Source organism: Ochotona princeps, chromosome 13 (assembly GCF_030435755.1).
Source record: "Ochotona princeps isolate mOchPri1 chromosome 13, mOchPri1.hap1, whole genome shotgun sequence".
In the NCBI taxonomy this organism is placed as follows: Eukaryota; Metazoa; Chordata; class Mammalia; order Lagomorpha; family Ochotonidae; genus Ochotona; species Ochotona princeps.
This window is the reverse complement of record NC_080844.1, coordinates 39,242,465-39,256,831: the sequence shown is the minus strand read 5'-3', so window position 1 is coordinate 39,256,831 and position 14,367 is coordinate 39,242,465. Positions and strand designations below refer to the sequence as shown.

Genomic DNA, 14,367 nt, shown 5'->3' with positions numbered 1-14,367 from the left:
CCGGCAACCCCACTTCCCATCTAGCTTCCTGTTTGTGGCCTGGGAAAGCAGTCGAAGACGGCCCAAAGCCTTGGTACCTTGCACCCGCATGGGAGACCCGGAAGAAGCTCCTTGCTCCTGGCTTCAGATTGGCTCAGCTCTAGCCGTAGTAGCCGCTTGGGGAGTGAACCAGCAGATGGAAGATCTTCGTCTCTGTCTCTCCTCCTCTCTGTATATCTGACTTTCCAATAAAAATAAATAAATCTTTAAAAAAGAGAGAGAAAGAAAGTAAATGGAGACAAGAAGGGAACTCTTTCGTTTTGTTTTCGTTTTTTTGTTTTGTTTTGTTTTAGTTATAAGATGGGAATGCTAATGCAGAAGGCTTCCAAAGGAAATCTTGGATGGCAGCTCAGCCACAGACCCAAGGAGCAACTGGTCTGGTATTTTCTTTAATTATTAATTATTTTATCTTGATAATCTTTACATAATTGATTAGGGCACAAAGGGTCAAGGGCTACAAGAATGTGGGTAAGACCATTGTTTCCACATCCTCTCTCTCTTTTTTTTGTATCTGGGGTAAAGGGGGAGATAAAGGGAGAAGCCCCACAAAGCCTCTTACCCATCCCAGGGTCACTGATGTAGGGCATGCTCCCAGGGCACTGCACAAGTGGTTTTGATAGTTCAACAACTCTGATTTACTCTCGATCTCACTATTCCAAGCACTATGAAATCTCTCCAGAACCCACTGGCTGATACAGTCCACCTTAGAGTCTCCCCCTGCCCAGATTTTCACTGCCAACTGGTCTGGTCTTGAGCAACACCTATGCAAAAAGTCGGGCTGAAAAAATGGAGAAGTATTCACTTCAGGAATAATGGACAGTGACAGTGTCCTGCATGGGCGCCATGACAAATTACCAGGCACAGCACTAAACAATACAATTTATGATCATACTAATATAAGCCTTAAGCATTGATATACAAATCAATTCCTTATCTATCTGAGCAGGAAGTCAATATGTCATGTCTAAATTAATAAGAGACAGTAATACAAAGTATTAAAGACAAAGAGATACAAGGCCAGCACGATGGCTCAACCAGCTAATCTTCTACCTGCTAGCACCAGCATCCACCACGGGCGCTGGTTCATGTCCTGGCTGCACCACTTCTGATCCAGCTCCCTGCTTGTGAACTGAGAGAGCAGTAGAGGATGGCCCAAGTCTTGGAGCCCTGCACCTACATGGGAAACCCAGAAGAAGCTCTTGCTCCTGGCTTCAGATCAGCTCAGTTCCAGCAGTTGTGGCCATTTGGGGTGAACCGATAGATGGAAAATCTTTCTCTCTGTATCTCCTTCTTTCTGTAAAATTTGACTTTCCAATAAAATTAATAAATAAATCTTTTTTAAGTGTAATAATGAAATCAGTACTCTATTATCTCACTTTAGCTAGAACACTTCAACTATCAATATAGTACTCAACAACATTCTGAAAAAAATAAACATGCATTTCTAGGAACAAGTTAAAACTGGAGACTGGCATTGTGGCCACTACATGCAATGCCAGCATTCCATTTGGGCACTGAGCAAGTCCTGGCTGCTCCACTTTCAATCCAGCTCTCTGCTGATGTGCCTGGGAAAGTAGTGGAAAGAGGCTGAGCCACCCCTATCCAACAAAGCTTCTGGTTTCAGCACAGCCCAGCCCCAGCCATTGTGGCCATTTGGGGAGTGAGCCAGTGCATGGAAGCTCTTTCTCTCTCTAACACTATCTTTTAAATAAATACTTTTTCTTAAAAGTTAAACATCTTTGCTCCTAGAGTCATTTCCCCTAGCCAGTCTCTGGATCTCTCATCAGCATTTACAAGGGATACTTTATACAATTTATGCACAATGCAAAAGAAAAAAAGAGTCTTCTTTAAGAGAATACAAAACAGCCTACTTTTGTTTGCAAATGTTACCAGGTAGTCAAGGAACTTGCAAGGGAGGGGTCTGCAGCTTCAGCCTCAAGAGCATATTAAGCATCATAACAATGCACCTGGGCTTAAGTGGCACCTTGCACAGCAGCTGGGCTCCACTGCCCCTGGGGCAGTTCCAGGCAAACACATACCACAGGGTTTTAAGAACTGTTCCCAAGAGGAGCAGAGCAGGGTGCTGAGCACTGAGTACAGAATTATGTCACCTTAAGAGCAAGGGAGAAGGCTTCCTACATCACACATTTATCAAGGAAAGGGGGGGTACTTAGTGTGGTGGGGGAGAGAGGGTGGGTACTGACTTGGCCCTCCATCTATAACAACAGAAAATCGACAGATCTGACCTAAGAGTCCTGCATCTACATAGGTGACACCCAGCTGGCCCCTCAGCTGATTCCCCACCCCGCCCGCCACCAGCAGGCATCAGCATTTGTCCTCAGAGAGGCGCCAACTGAGCAGGGATGGGGCAAGCCAGCTCATCTCACTATCACAGCAGAGTTCTCCCAGATCCTTGACCCAAAAGAGGGTCCGGAGGAGTTGGATGGGGGGCTAGTCAGCTCCTGGACTGCTCCAGGGCGCCCTGAGCTGCCCATCGCTGGTTCTGCGGGACTGTCCCGCCTCTGGGGGACACTCCATCGCTTCAAATCAAGCAGACTAAAGAGTACTGCAACTGCACATGGCTGAGGCAGCACGCCCTGCTTGGACGCTCCAGGAAGCCTCACCTGACAGCTCTTACCACAGACTGCTTTTCTTTCTTTTTTACTTTATAAACTTCATTTTTGAAAGACTTATTTATGTGTTTGAAAGGTATGGTCACAGAGAAAGCAGGAGAGACAGGGAGAGATCTTCCATCTGCTGGTTCACTCCCCAAACGACAGCAACGCCCATGGCTGGGCCAGCCCCAAACCAGGATCTGGGAACTCCATCTGTGTGGAATGCCAGCATTGCACACAGCAGCTTAATTGGCTGTGCTGCAAGAAAGAAGTTAATGTATTTAGTTGAAAACAGAGTTAGAGACAGAGAGGCACACACAGAGAGAATCTTTCTTCTGTCACTTCACTCCCCAGATGGTTGCAACAGTCAGGGCTGTGCCAGGCAGGAGCCAGGAACCAACAGCTTCTTCCAGGTCTCTCATTCTGCCTTTCTAACAGTTCAGACCTCCCTGATCAGCCACTGCACACAGAGGGGAGATCATCCCTGCCAGAACCCACCAGGCCAGAGGATAGGGAGATGCTCCTGCAGACCTCCCGTGGGCCTCCCGTGCTGTAGGTGGCATCCGAGGCTGGGCAAAGCATCACATCAGACCACTAGGTAGTGGCGAGAAAACAGGAGGGTCCCACCTCAACTCCAAGGCCGACCTGATAGCAGGGACCACAGAAAACAAGGCCTTAGCCTGGCCCAGCTCCGCCCTGTCCAGCTGCATCTGCAGGACTTCTGCTCAACAGGACCTCCTCCACTCTCCTGGACTTGCCCAGGACCAGATGAAGTCCCACTTCTTCCAGGAAGCCCACCTGCTGTGATCACTCTTGGGGTGGTGGGGAGGGAACTCTTCCAGGGCTTGGCTTGAAATCTTTCAGTGCTCCCTTGTTCTAGTTCCTAGGATGGCACACACAGCCTGTCACTCCACAGGTGTCACACTGACCTTCACCATGAGTTTGTGGCTTGGATCTTTTCACTCAGAGAAACTTAAGGCTCAGGGGAGGTTCCTGCCATGAAAGGCGTAAGCAGCTACCAAGCATCAGAGCCAGTACTACTTTCTGGCTTCCCTACCCCGCCACCACTACACTACAGGCTGCGGGCCAGGTCCCTCCTCCTCTCTGCCCTCCTCATTCCCCGCCCCCCACCCCCACCCAGGCCCAGGGTTGCCTCAGAAGTCCTCCAAATAGACACAAGATGGATAGAAACCCCAGTGGACCCTGACTCATCTCTTCCACACCCTGGGAGTCACCCATTGTGACGACCTTTGTCTGGGATGTGGGCGTCAAGAGCTCTGGGGATAGAGAGGGCACATCTGGGATAGTCCCCACTCACCCTCTTTGACTGTGGGAGAAGCTCTGCCTCCCTCCCCTTTGCATTGTGTGTCACAGGTGCCATTAAGCCGTGGACCAGGTAAGAGGGCCCCCAGGGCAGCATTCCACCAGTCTGACTCTGTTTTCCTAGGCAAGACACAAAAAGCCTACAGAAGGTACAGTTCGACTCCACACCCACAAGCCAGGAATTAAAAATAGTCACAGCCCACGTCAGCCACTAGCCAAGCGATGCTTGTGGCTCCGCCTGCCAAGGGCTGGCACTTTTTGCGGTCTAGCCTGGAGACGTTCTGGGCAAAGCAGGCCAGGAATGGGCAGTGAGCTGTGTCCAATGCCTCTTCAAGGGGCAAGGAAAGACACTTCTTAAAAAACAAAAAACTAGTCAATTCCCAGTGCACAGGCATTAGAATGAATGGGAATCATAAGACATGGGGAGCTGGACGGGGTCTTCATGAGACCATTTGGTTCATTAGGTTGATTATAACAGAAGGGACATCCAGGCTCAGAGAGCACCAGCATGCTGAGGTTGAGCTGTGGGAGGATAGGACGAGATTAGAGCCATGTCACTGGACATCCAGGCCGTGGCACTGCACGTGGGCAGGCTCCCCGGCCACTCTGCACACATCTGGGCTCCATCTCATCTACAATGCCACAGACTCGGGAAACATGAAGGTCCACTTGGGAAGATGGCACAGGCAAGTGACTGCTGCCCTCCCCCAGCACATCCCTGCTCATCAAACCACATGCCAAGTGTCATCTGCCCCAGTGCGGAGGAGGACTACACAGCCTCTGTCCCCAACTTCCCTGCAGTCGCCCAGGTGCCACAGCCAAGGCTGAGCAAGGCAAGCACAAGATACTTCCCCTTTCCACAGCTGGGTCTTGCAGCCCTCAGGGCTGGGTGAGGTGGAGATGACCCCAGGGACTCAGTGAGTGGCTGTTCAGGCTCAGAGGCAGCTGCCTGACACTGAACCACCTGACCAGGAGGCAAAGGGGACAGTCAAGGGCAAGAGAATCCAGGCATACATTCTAACCTGGGGTCATCCTGGCTTAGACTCCCATAGCACAGAAGACCCCCCATATTAGCAAGAAACTGGTTTCAAGACCCAGGACACCAAAGCCCAAGAAGCTCAAGTCTCTTCCACAAGATGGTGCCATGTTTGCATGCGCCCTACACACATCCTCTCCTCTCTCTTGCATGGTTTCCAGATTTCCAGCAATACCCAACACACTGTGAGGGCTATGTCAACAGTGGTTATCCTATGTTGCTTAGGCAATAATGACAAAAGTCTACACATATTCACTGTCCAGTTTTTTCCCCCCTCTCAAATATTTTTGACCTGGGCTTGGTTGCATCCACTGACAGACCTGTGGACCCAGACAGCTTACTGTAGTTTCAAGTTAAGGAGGACAGTGGGTGGTGTTCCAGCAGCTTCTAATCATCCTCCCTCAACCATCTGCCTTCAGTCGCTTTAGTCACAGAACAATCATTACAGCCTGAACATAGCAGCTCCACTAACAGCCAGGCTTCCCAGCTCCAGGCAGCCAGGTCGGGCCCCCCAACCCATGGCCCTGTGGGCCATCCTGGGGCCACGCAGGTTCAGGCAGTGCCAGACAGTGCTCCTTACGGTGTGCCTAAGACACGCAGCATCAGCACAATCTGGGCGCCCATTAGAAACTAAAGCACTCGACCTCCACCACAGACACCCCAAATTAAAACCTTCTGGAGTGACGTTCAGCAGCGTGTGCCTGCACAAGCCTTCTAGGTTACTCTCATCCAATCTCAGGTCTGAAGGCATCCACCCAAGAGAATGTGGGCAGCAACATTATGGAAGCAGCCTGGTGCCTGGACAGCTTTATGGGACAGATGCCTAAAAAACCTGCACCCTTGGGGCCAGCACAGTGGCACAGCATGCTGTTTTCACCTGTGGCATCAGCATCCCCATAGGCACCAGCTCGTGTCCTGGTTTCACATCCAGCTCCCCGCTTATAGCTTGGCAAAGCGGTGGAGGAAGTCCCAAGACCTTAGGTCTCTGCACCCAGGAGAAAACTCCTGGCTCCCAGCTTCAGATTAGCTCAGCTCTGGCCATTGCGGCCATCTGGGGAGTGAACCAGCAGACGGAAGATCTCTCTCTCCCTCTCTCTCTGTAACTCTCTCAACTAAAATACATAAAATTTTTTTAAGAAAGAAAGGAAGGAAGGAAGGAGGGAAGGAGGAAGAATGGATGATTCCTGGACTCTGATTTCAATGTGAGGTAAGCTCCTCTCCTAATTCACAGCAAAACCTGGATCCTAGGGCAGGAAAGGTGCGAAGAGGCAGAATAGCAAAAAGGAGGAAAGGAAAGAAGGAATGCCCAAGTAGAATGAGTAAGAAGTTCCCAGGCCTGACATCAAGTGCACCCAGCGACCACTCTGAGCTCCTCCAGCAGACAGAAACCACCAGGTGGGACCAGGCACAGGCTACTAACAAGAAACACACGGAAGCCACAGGATTTGCTTCTAAGGGTTGGGCAGACATACCAGGTACACAAAGAAAAACACAAGGTGGAAACATGAACCTGAACAACAGGCAAAGACTTTCCAATAATCCTGCCTTCGCAGGCTGAGGGTTTTTTATTTTGTTTTGTTTTCCCCCAGTTTTGTTTGTTTGTTTGTTTTTCGGTCTTCTTCCTTTACCTATAAACACAGGACTCAGAGTGCAGGGTGAAATACAGCTTCGGCTATTGCTGCCCATTGAGACGGCTTATGTAACTGGGGCCAGTGCCTGATTCCTGAGCTCTGGTCCACACACTTTTGTGTCTGACTTGGTCATTTTGCTGGAAGAAAGAGAAAGCCAATCTTATTGCCTCCAAGGAGAAAGCAAATGTGTAAGTCAAGTCAGAGCTGTCCACCTCTTAGGACTCAAAGGAAGGAGCCAGGCACTGCAAAGGGACCCAAAAGGTCCTGCTGGGTTTCGGGGTGGAGTGTGTCCCCAAGGGTTCCTGTGCTGGAAGCTGGGTCCCTAGGGTGCTGAGAGGTGGAGGGACTTTAGAACATAGGAAGGGGGGGTTATGGTGCAGCAGGTTATGTCATCTCAACACCTAGGACATGACATCCTTTGTGGGAGTGCTGGTCCAAATTCCACCTACCCTCCAATTCAGCTCCCTACTGATGTGCCTGGGAAAGTAGTGGATGACGGCTTGGGTACTTGGGTCCTGTGGCCCACATGGCAGACCTGGAGAGAATTGTGGGCTCCTGGATTTGGTCTGTCCCAGCCCTTTCTAGTGTGGGCATTTGGGGAGTAACCAGGGGATGGAAGATCTCTTTCTACTTCTCCATCATTTAGCCCTTCAAATTAAAATAAATAAATAAGTAAATCTCTAAAAAGACAGCAGCAGGGGGTGGGGGTGATGGGGCCGTGTAGGAGTGATTAGGCCATTGAGCATTCCTCCTGAGAAGGGACCAAGGTCTCAGGGATAGCTTAGCTGGTGCAAGCATATAGGGGAGTGAGGACTGGCTGGGATAATCCAACCTGTGTCCTCTATGCAACATCTCTTACACACAGCCCAAGACCTGACCAGCCAGAACAGTGAGTCACACACACATCCTTTCTTCAGCAATGACCCAGTCTCGGGCATTTTAGCACAACAACACGACAGGTTTCCAGGCCACCTCCCTGGGGTCTGCAGACCAATCTCCCTGCACCCATCCCTTCTCAAGGCCTGGCTACTGTGTAGACTGTCGGAGGGTCAAGGACACGAGCTCATGGTAATCAGCGAGCAGAGATGCAGACCAGCTTATAAACCCCATCCAGCATCAGCCTGCAGCGGCGGAAGGGCATGGCTTCTATGCCCCTAAAAGATGCCTACCTCTGAACCTCTTTTTTTTTTTTAATTTATGTTTATTTTTATTGGAAAGGCAGATTTACAGAGAGAAGCAGAGACAGAAAGATCTTCCATCTGCTGGTTCATTCCCCAGTGGTCACAACAGCTGGAGCTGAGTCAATCCAAAGCCAGGAGCTTCTTCTGGGTCTCCCATGGAGGTACAGGGTACCAAAAGCTTGGGCCATCCTCATCTGCTTTCCCAGGCCACAAGCAGGGAGCTGGATGAGAAGTAGAGCAGCCAGGACATGAACCGGCAACCATATGGGATATTGGTGCATGCAAGGTAAGGACTTCAGCCGCGAGATTACCACACCAGGCCCTCCACTGAACCTATGAGCCTCATTGCATCATAACATGCCCTTGCTCTTCTTAGAAATATAGGAGAAAAGGAATTTGGCTGTTCTTTGGCTATATGTTCTCCCCACACAGATTAGCATGGAATGTAAGGCAAAGACTCCAAGCACAAAATGAGCAAAAAAGGACACAAGGTACAATCCACAAAGATAAGCCTGTATAAAAATAAGCAAGGAAATGAAATTCCTAAATCCAAAACTCTGGTACATGTAACTAGAGCCTACAGCTGGGCTTTAAAAAGAAAAACAGTACTTGTTTTTGACAATTTGATACCAATTTAATACCAATAGGCAAGGATATAAAGAGGAAGCTTAGGTTGATAGATTGGTCCAAAGGCTGCTTTTTCTTTCAAATACATGAAGAATTTTAATACTGATCACAAGAAAACTTAACCTAGGAGCCAGTTCTGTGTCCTAGCAGGTTGAGCTACAGTGCCTGCATCCTCAATGGGTGCCAGTTTGAGCCTCAGTTGCTCCACTTCCAATCCAGCTTCCTGATAACATATCTGGAAAAACAACAGAGGATGGCCCAAGTCTTTGGGCCCCAGCATCCTTATGGAAGACCTGGAAGAAGCTCCTGACTCCTGGCTTTGGCCTCTCCAACCCCTGTTGTTGTGGCCACATAGGGAGTAAACCAGTGGATGGAATATCTCTCTCCCTGCTTCTCTAACTTTGTAACTCAATCTTTCAAAAAATAAATTAAAACCTTTAAAAAAAATGAAGAAAAAAGAAAATGTAATCAAGTTCAGTAAGAAGAATATTTAGCAGATCACATTTGGTAATCATAACCTGATAAAATCAGCATCAATAAACAAAGATTACCACATTCCATAAATTAGTCTCCTGGGAAAGTCAGGGGTCTATATTCTGAATCCTATGGTGAGCATTCCCTCCAAAAGCCCACCAACTAGGACTGCACTCAAACGAAAAAGTTAACCAAAATTATAATATATCCAGTTAGAATCCTGTTCATATGAGCCAACACTGTGGCACAACAAGTAAAGCTGCCACCTGCACAGCCAGCATCTCATACAAAAGCCAGTTTATGTCCTGCCTGCTCCACTTATAACCTAGCTCCCTACTAGCAGCTGTGAAGACAGAAGATGGTCCGAGTGCTTAGGCCCCTGCCACCCACACAGGAGACCTAGACGAAGTTCCTAGCTACTGGCTTCCACTTGCCCAGCCCTGGTTGTTGTGGGGATGTGGGGAGTGAGTCAGTAGATAGAAGATCTCTCTCTCTTTCTCTCTCTCTTTGTGCTTTTTCTTCTAACTATGACTTTCAAAATACATAATTTTGGGCCCGGCGGCATGGCCTAGCGGCTAAAGTCCTTGCCTTGAACGTGCCGGGATCCCACATGGGTGCCGGTTCAAATCCCGGCAGCTCCACTTCCCATCCAGCTCCCTGCTTGTGTCCTGGGAAAGCAGTCGAGGACAGCCCAAGGTTTTGGGACCCTGCACCCGCGTGGGAAACTTGGAAGACGTTCCTGGTTCCCGGCATCGGATCGACACGCACCGGCCCGTTGCGGCTCACTTGGGGAGTGAAACATCGGATGGAAGATCTTCCTCTCTGTCTCTCCTCCTCTCTGTATATCCGGCTTTCCAATAATAATAAATCTTTAAAAAAAAAAGTACATAATAATAAATCTTTAAAAAAAAGTACATAATTTTTTTTTAAAAAATCCTATTTCATAAAGACTACTATAAGGTGCTTGATTTGGGAAACTTAGTACCATATAAAGGTTCATAAATGCCTTCAGTGACACTGAAACCAGGGTCTTTTTTATAGGTTGTTTACACATACATGTTTCCAGATCTTCCCAGCTCCTATCAGTAAGGGAAAGGTTGAGTAAATCATGGTAATTCCATGCAGCCACTGCTGACCTGGAGACCGAGGGACCCAGAGTCATTCGTGACCCCTGATAAGTAAGCCAGAAACATCAATAGAACCAAATGCTCTCTCAGCAGCATTCTCCTTCCTTTCAAAGCCTGTCTGAACCTGGGACCCCCACCCATCTGCTCCACACCAGCCTGCTCCCAGCACCCCACCCTTCGCCCCAAACAACTCAGCACCCAAGCAGTGCCACCACCCCTGACCTTCCCCAGGTTTCCGTTCACTGCTCAGTCCTGGCTTTGCACCCTCCCATCCCCACCCTGCCGGGCCTTTCCCAAGCTCCCCTCACATCCTTTAACGCTGCTATGCAATGAAGCATTCCGGAGATTCCCTGCCCTTGACCTCAACCCCAAATACAGACAGAAACATGCCAAGCGAATTCATGATCTCCCTTGCCTGCCCCCACCTGCCCCGATTCTCATCCAGGGCCTCGTGTCCCAGGGACATCCTTGAGGACAAGCCCAGAGTGAGTGGGGGTGGCTTTCCCTTGTACACGCACAGGACGAGGTGAGGCCAATAGTAGGTCCTCATGCAGGAGAGTGCAGCAGAATCATGCCTTGTCACCTGCTTCCTAAAAATAACTGTGGCCTTCCAGGGACATAGCACACTCATGTGCCATCATCCCTCCACATGCACACCCTTTTTTCTCCCCTCTGGAGACACCAGGCCCAGGCGTAATGAGCCACTTACCCCTTCTGTGGACGCCCTCGTTCAGGCATCTTTCCTTCAAGCCATTCTCCCCACCACAAGCCAGCTGCTAGGTGCAAAGAGCCCCTCTTCCCCCCCTCTGCATTTCCCCCCTCCTTTTCTGCTTAGGCAGTGGGTGCTCCAGGAGCCCAGGCCCTGGACAGCTGGACACAGAATCAGGCCTCTCCTACTGCGCAGGCTCTACCTGGCTTCGTAGCTACCCGCAGCGACACACCCATGCTGTGGACAGCATCATGCAGCCCCTAACTCCTCTCACCCCTTCAGCACACACCTGCTCACCTGATCGGCACCTGAGGCAGGCCCTCAGGGCAGCTCTAGTCACCTCCAGCCTGTCGGGGTGACCCAGCACACACAGGGCTTTGTCCCCTGCTGCTTCAGTTGTCCCCACCCATGACTTCCTCCCATCAGTGCAGACAAGGCCTGGCTGTACTGCCAGAATTCTCCCCAGGTGACCATCAGACCTGGATTTCCTGGATGGTGGGGTTAGGGTCAGCCAACTGTGGAATGGTCTCAGTGGTGATGTTAGGATATTTTGCTGAGTTTTAAAAACTTAGGTTAAGTCCATGAACTCCCACCCAGGAAAGTTCAGGTCCCCCATGGGACCTGACAGCTGTCCTATGTGAGTGTCACTCAAAGTTCTGAAAGTCAAACGGACCGTAGAGCATTGCAGAGAAAAATCCAGAGAAACTGGACCAGCTCCCTTGGCTGTGATTGGGAAGTGTATGGGTACACACACACACACACACACACACACACTCCCATGGGACCAAGTGCTAAGAACTGAAGCGGGCAGCTAGGAAGGAGCAAGCAGAGGGTGGGTTTCCAGAACAGTCTGGACCTGCGAAGATTTAGCAATTTCCCTGTCACCTCTTGTCACACATAGCTGCTTTCTCCTCTTTTGCAACAAGTTCCTAAGCAGAAACCACAACAAACCAGTCCTGGCTCAACTCTCCCTTCGGCCATCCCAGACTGATCCAGAACCACCCGACCAAGGCATCACTAATCAATCCCAGGCTCCCAGGAATGGCAATCTAGGAGAGGCCCTTTCTCCTCGCCCCGCCCCCCCCCCCCCCAGTCTGGCTCCATAAAAGAGGCATGCCAACCTCTAACAGCTCCTTATGCTCCTCTCTGTCCAGGTTCATTTCCACCTCATCCCACCCACCTTGGACTCTGCCTATCCAGCCTGTAGGAGTTAATATTTTAACCGGAGGGCAACCACTTCCTGATTTGCTTCAATAGACAATCTCCTGTGCACCCACTAAGATAAGGCCCATCCCAGGGCCCTTCAAGAGATCAGGAGATGAGTCAGAAATAGCCCCCACCCTGCACAACTGAGGGTGAGACCATGGCCCTCCAAACACAAGACAGGTGAGTCATGGAGGAACAGAAGAGGGCTGGGTGCTCCTGCCAGTGCCCAGGAAAACACCTGCACGGCTCCCAGGAGGGTGGTGGACCGGCCAAATTGGGGTCATGAGAACAGAGCCATGTGTAATAAGACAAAGGGATGGTTCTAGAAAGGAGCAATTCAGCTCAGCTAGTGCAGGTGGGAGGAGAGCTGTTAACAATGATCGCCTTACACATCCACACAAAGTCCATTCCTAACATTCCAGGCCCTGCTTTACACCTAAAGGGGGAGGGGGCCACACACCTGCAACACACAGGTATGTATAGTGTACTGGTGACCACACAGTCCAGCTGATCAGTACCTGAACCCGGATGGCCACTAAATACCCACACGACCAACCTAGGAGTAGGTGCTCTCATCATTTCCATTTTACAGACAGGGAGACCAAAGCACAGAGACCGGTCTGACCAGGAAGTGAGTGCCCACTGCCCAGGGTCCTCAGCTGGCCTCTGGATTCAAGACATAGATGGTGCCTAGGGGGAGGGGGCCCTGCTAAGTCCTCTGGAATCCCCTCACCACTGAATGTAGCATAAGGAGTGAGCAGTGTCACAGCCTTCAGTCCCTGGTGGGCCGTGCCCAGCTCACCAGGCCCAGGCAGGGCAGCAGAGAGCAGCATGGAGTGAAGGCCAGCAGAGGGGGCCCAAGAGAGAGGAGCCCGGGCAGGGTCTGTCTCCAGTTAGCAGAGGTCCCCGGTTACAGGGGCCGGACTGTTTGCAGCTAGGGCCAGCGCCACCGGCTGACCCGATCTACCCCGCCTCCACAAGTCCCAGGAAGAAGGCCAGCAGGCCGGGACGATCGCCTGAGGTGAATCTGCACTCTCCCAGCCCCTCGGCTACCTACAAGGAAGCTGCAGCGGCGGCAACTCCCAGGAACGTCTTCCGCTCAGTTCCGGAGGGAAAGACCTTGAGGGCAGATCCTCAGCTCGCTCGGCTTTGCACCGGGCCAGGAAGGGCGCACACGCTGGAGAACTCACCTGGGTCGGAGGGGCCGGGGTCGCCGTCCGGCCGTTGCCTTCTGCCCCGCAGGTGCCCCCGGCCCAAGCCCTAGCCAGGCCGGGACGGAGCCTCTGACCTCCGGCAGCCCCGCACAGCCACGTGTCCTGGCCACGAGGGCCCGTTGCCTGTGCACCCCCAGCCCTACCGGGACGGGTAGCCAGACCAGCACCCCTGCCCCAAACTGCGCAACCAGGAATCCGCCTGGCCCAGCCGAGGCAGGGGAAAAACTCCAGCGCACTTGCCGCCCCGCCCGGCCGCCGCGGCTCCTCACTCACCTGGCCCCGGTGAGCGGTTCTCTGGGCGGACGTTTCGGGCGCCGCGCCCTACTTCTTGAACCAGGAGCTCGGGGACACTGCAGGGATCTGAGAAGTTGCGAACACTGGTGAACACGGATTCCGCGGCCGTCAGGGCGAGGCGGGAGGAGGCGGAGCCCACCGGAGCGGAAAACTCGGCGGCTGCGGCCGCCCCAACGCGCCCCAGGGCGGAGCCGGGCCAGGGGCGGGGCCGAGCTAGGGGCGGGCCTTCTCGAAGCGGACCGCCTCTGAGGGGTGGGAACTGCACCCAGGAGAGCCACTCCGAGGGGCGGAGCTGTGGGCGAGGAGGGCGGGGGTCGGCCCAAGGGGCGGAGCTGCGGGCAAGAGGCGGGACCGGACCAGGGGAGGGCCTTCCCGGAGCGGACCGCCTCCGAGGGGTGGGAACTGCACCCAGGAGAGCCACTCCGAGGGGCGGGGCCTGCACCTGGGCGGTGTCTTGGGGCGGGGCGTCTTCGAGGGGCGGGGCAAGCGCCCGGGAAGGCGGCCTGGGGCGGGGTCAGCGGCCTGAGGAGAAAGCCGCGCGCCTCGGCGCTTCCCTGGGCGGGAGCAGGACACTGCGGGCTCCGCCGATTGCGTTCCCCGGCCTGGCCCGGCCCGGCCCGGCCCGGCCTTGCTCTGAGCCGCATTCGCCCTCTTGCAACCCAGCGTGCGTGTTTTGCGACTTTTTTTTTAAAGGGAAGAAAACTTCCCACATTAAAATGACCCCACCCTTTTCAGGGGTGACGAGGCGGAAGGCGGGAGCGAAGGGGATAGTTCGACGATGGAAACGCCTTAGCAACTCCCTCAGCCGGGCGACCAGCGTCCACGTCCACAGTGATGAAACTGAATCTGCATGTGTCTGAAGTGCCATTCCTCGGAAACCAGGGCGCAGCA

At 52.3% G+C, this 14,367-nt stretch overlaps 1 protein-coding gene across 1 annotated transcript in view; it reads right to left on the bottom strand.

Annotated features, from left to right (window-relative positions):
• Positions 1-13,613, bottom strand: part of ANXA11 (annexin A11) — a 36,046-nt gene extending 22,433 nt beyond the window's left edge. Inside the window, exon 1 of the mRNA XM_004583523.3 lies at positions 13,456-13,613. The gene's annotated coding sequence lies outside the window, so the exon portion shown is untranslated. The remainder of the gene's footprint in view (positions 1-13,455) is intronic.
• Positions 13,614-14,367: the final 754 nt, after the last annotated feature.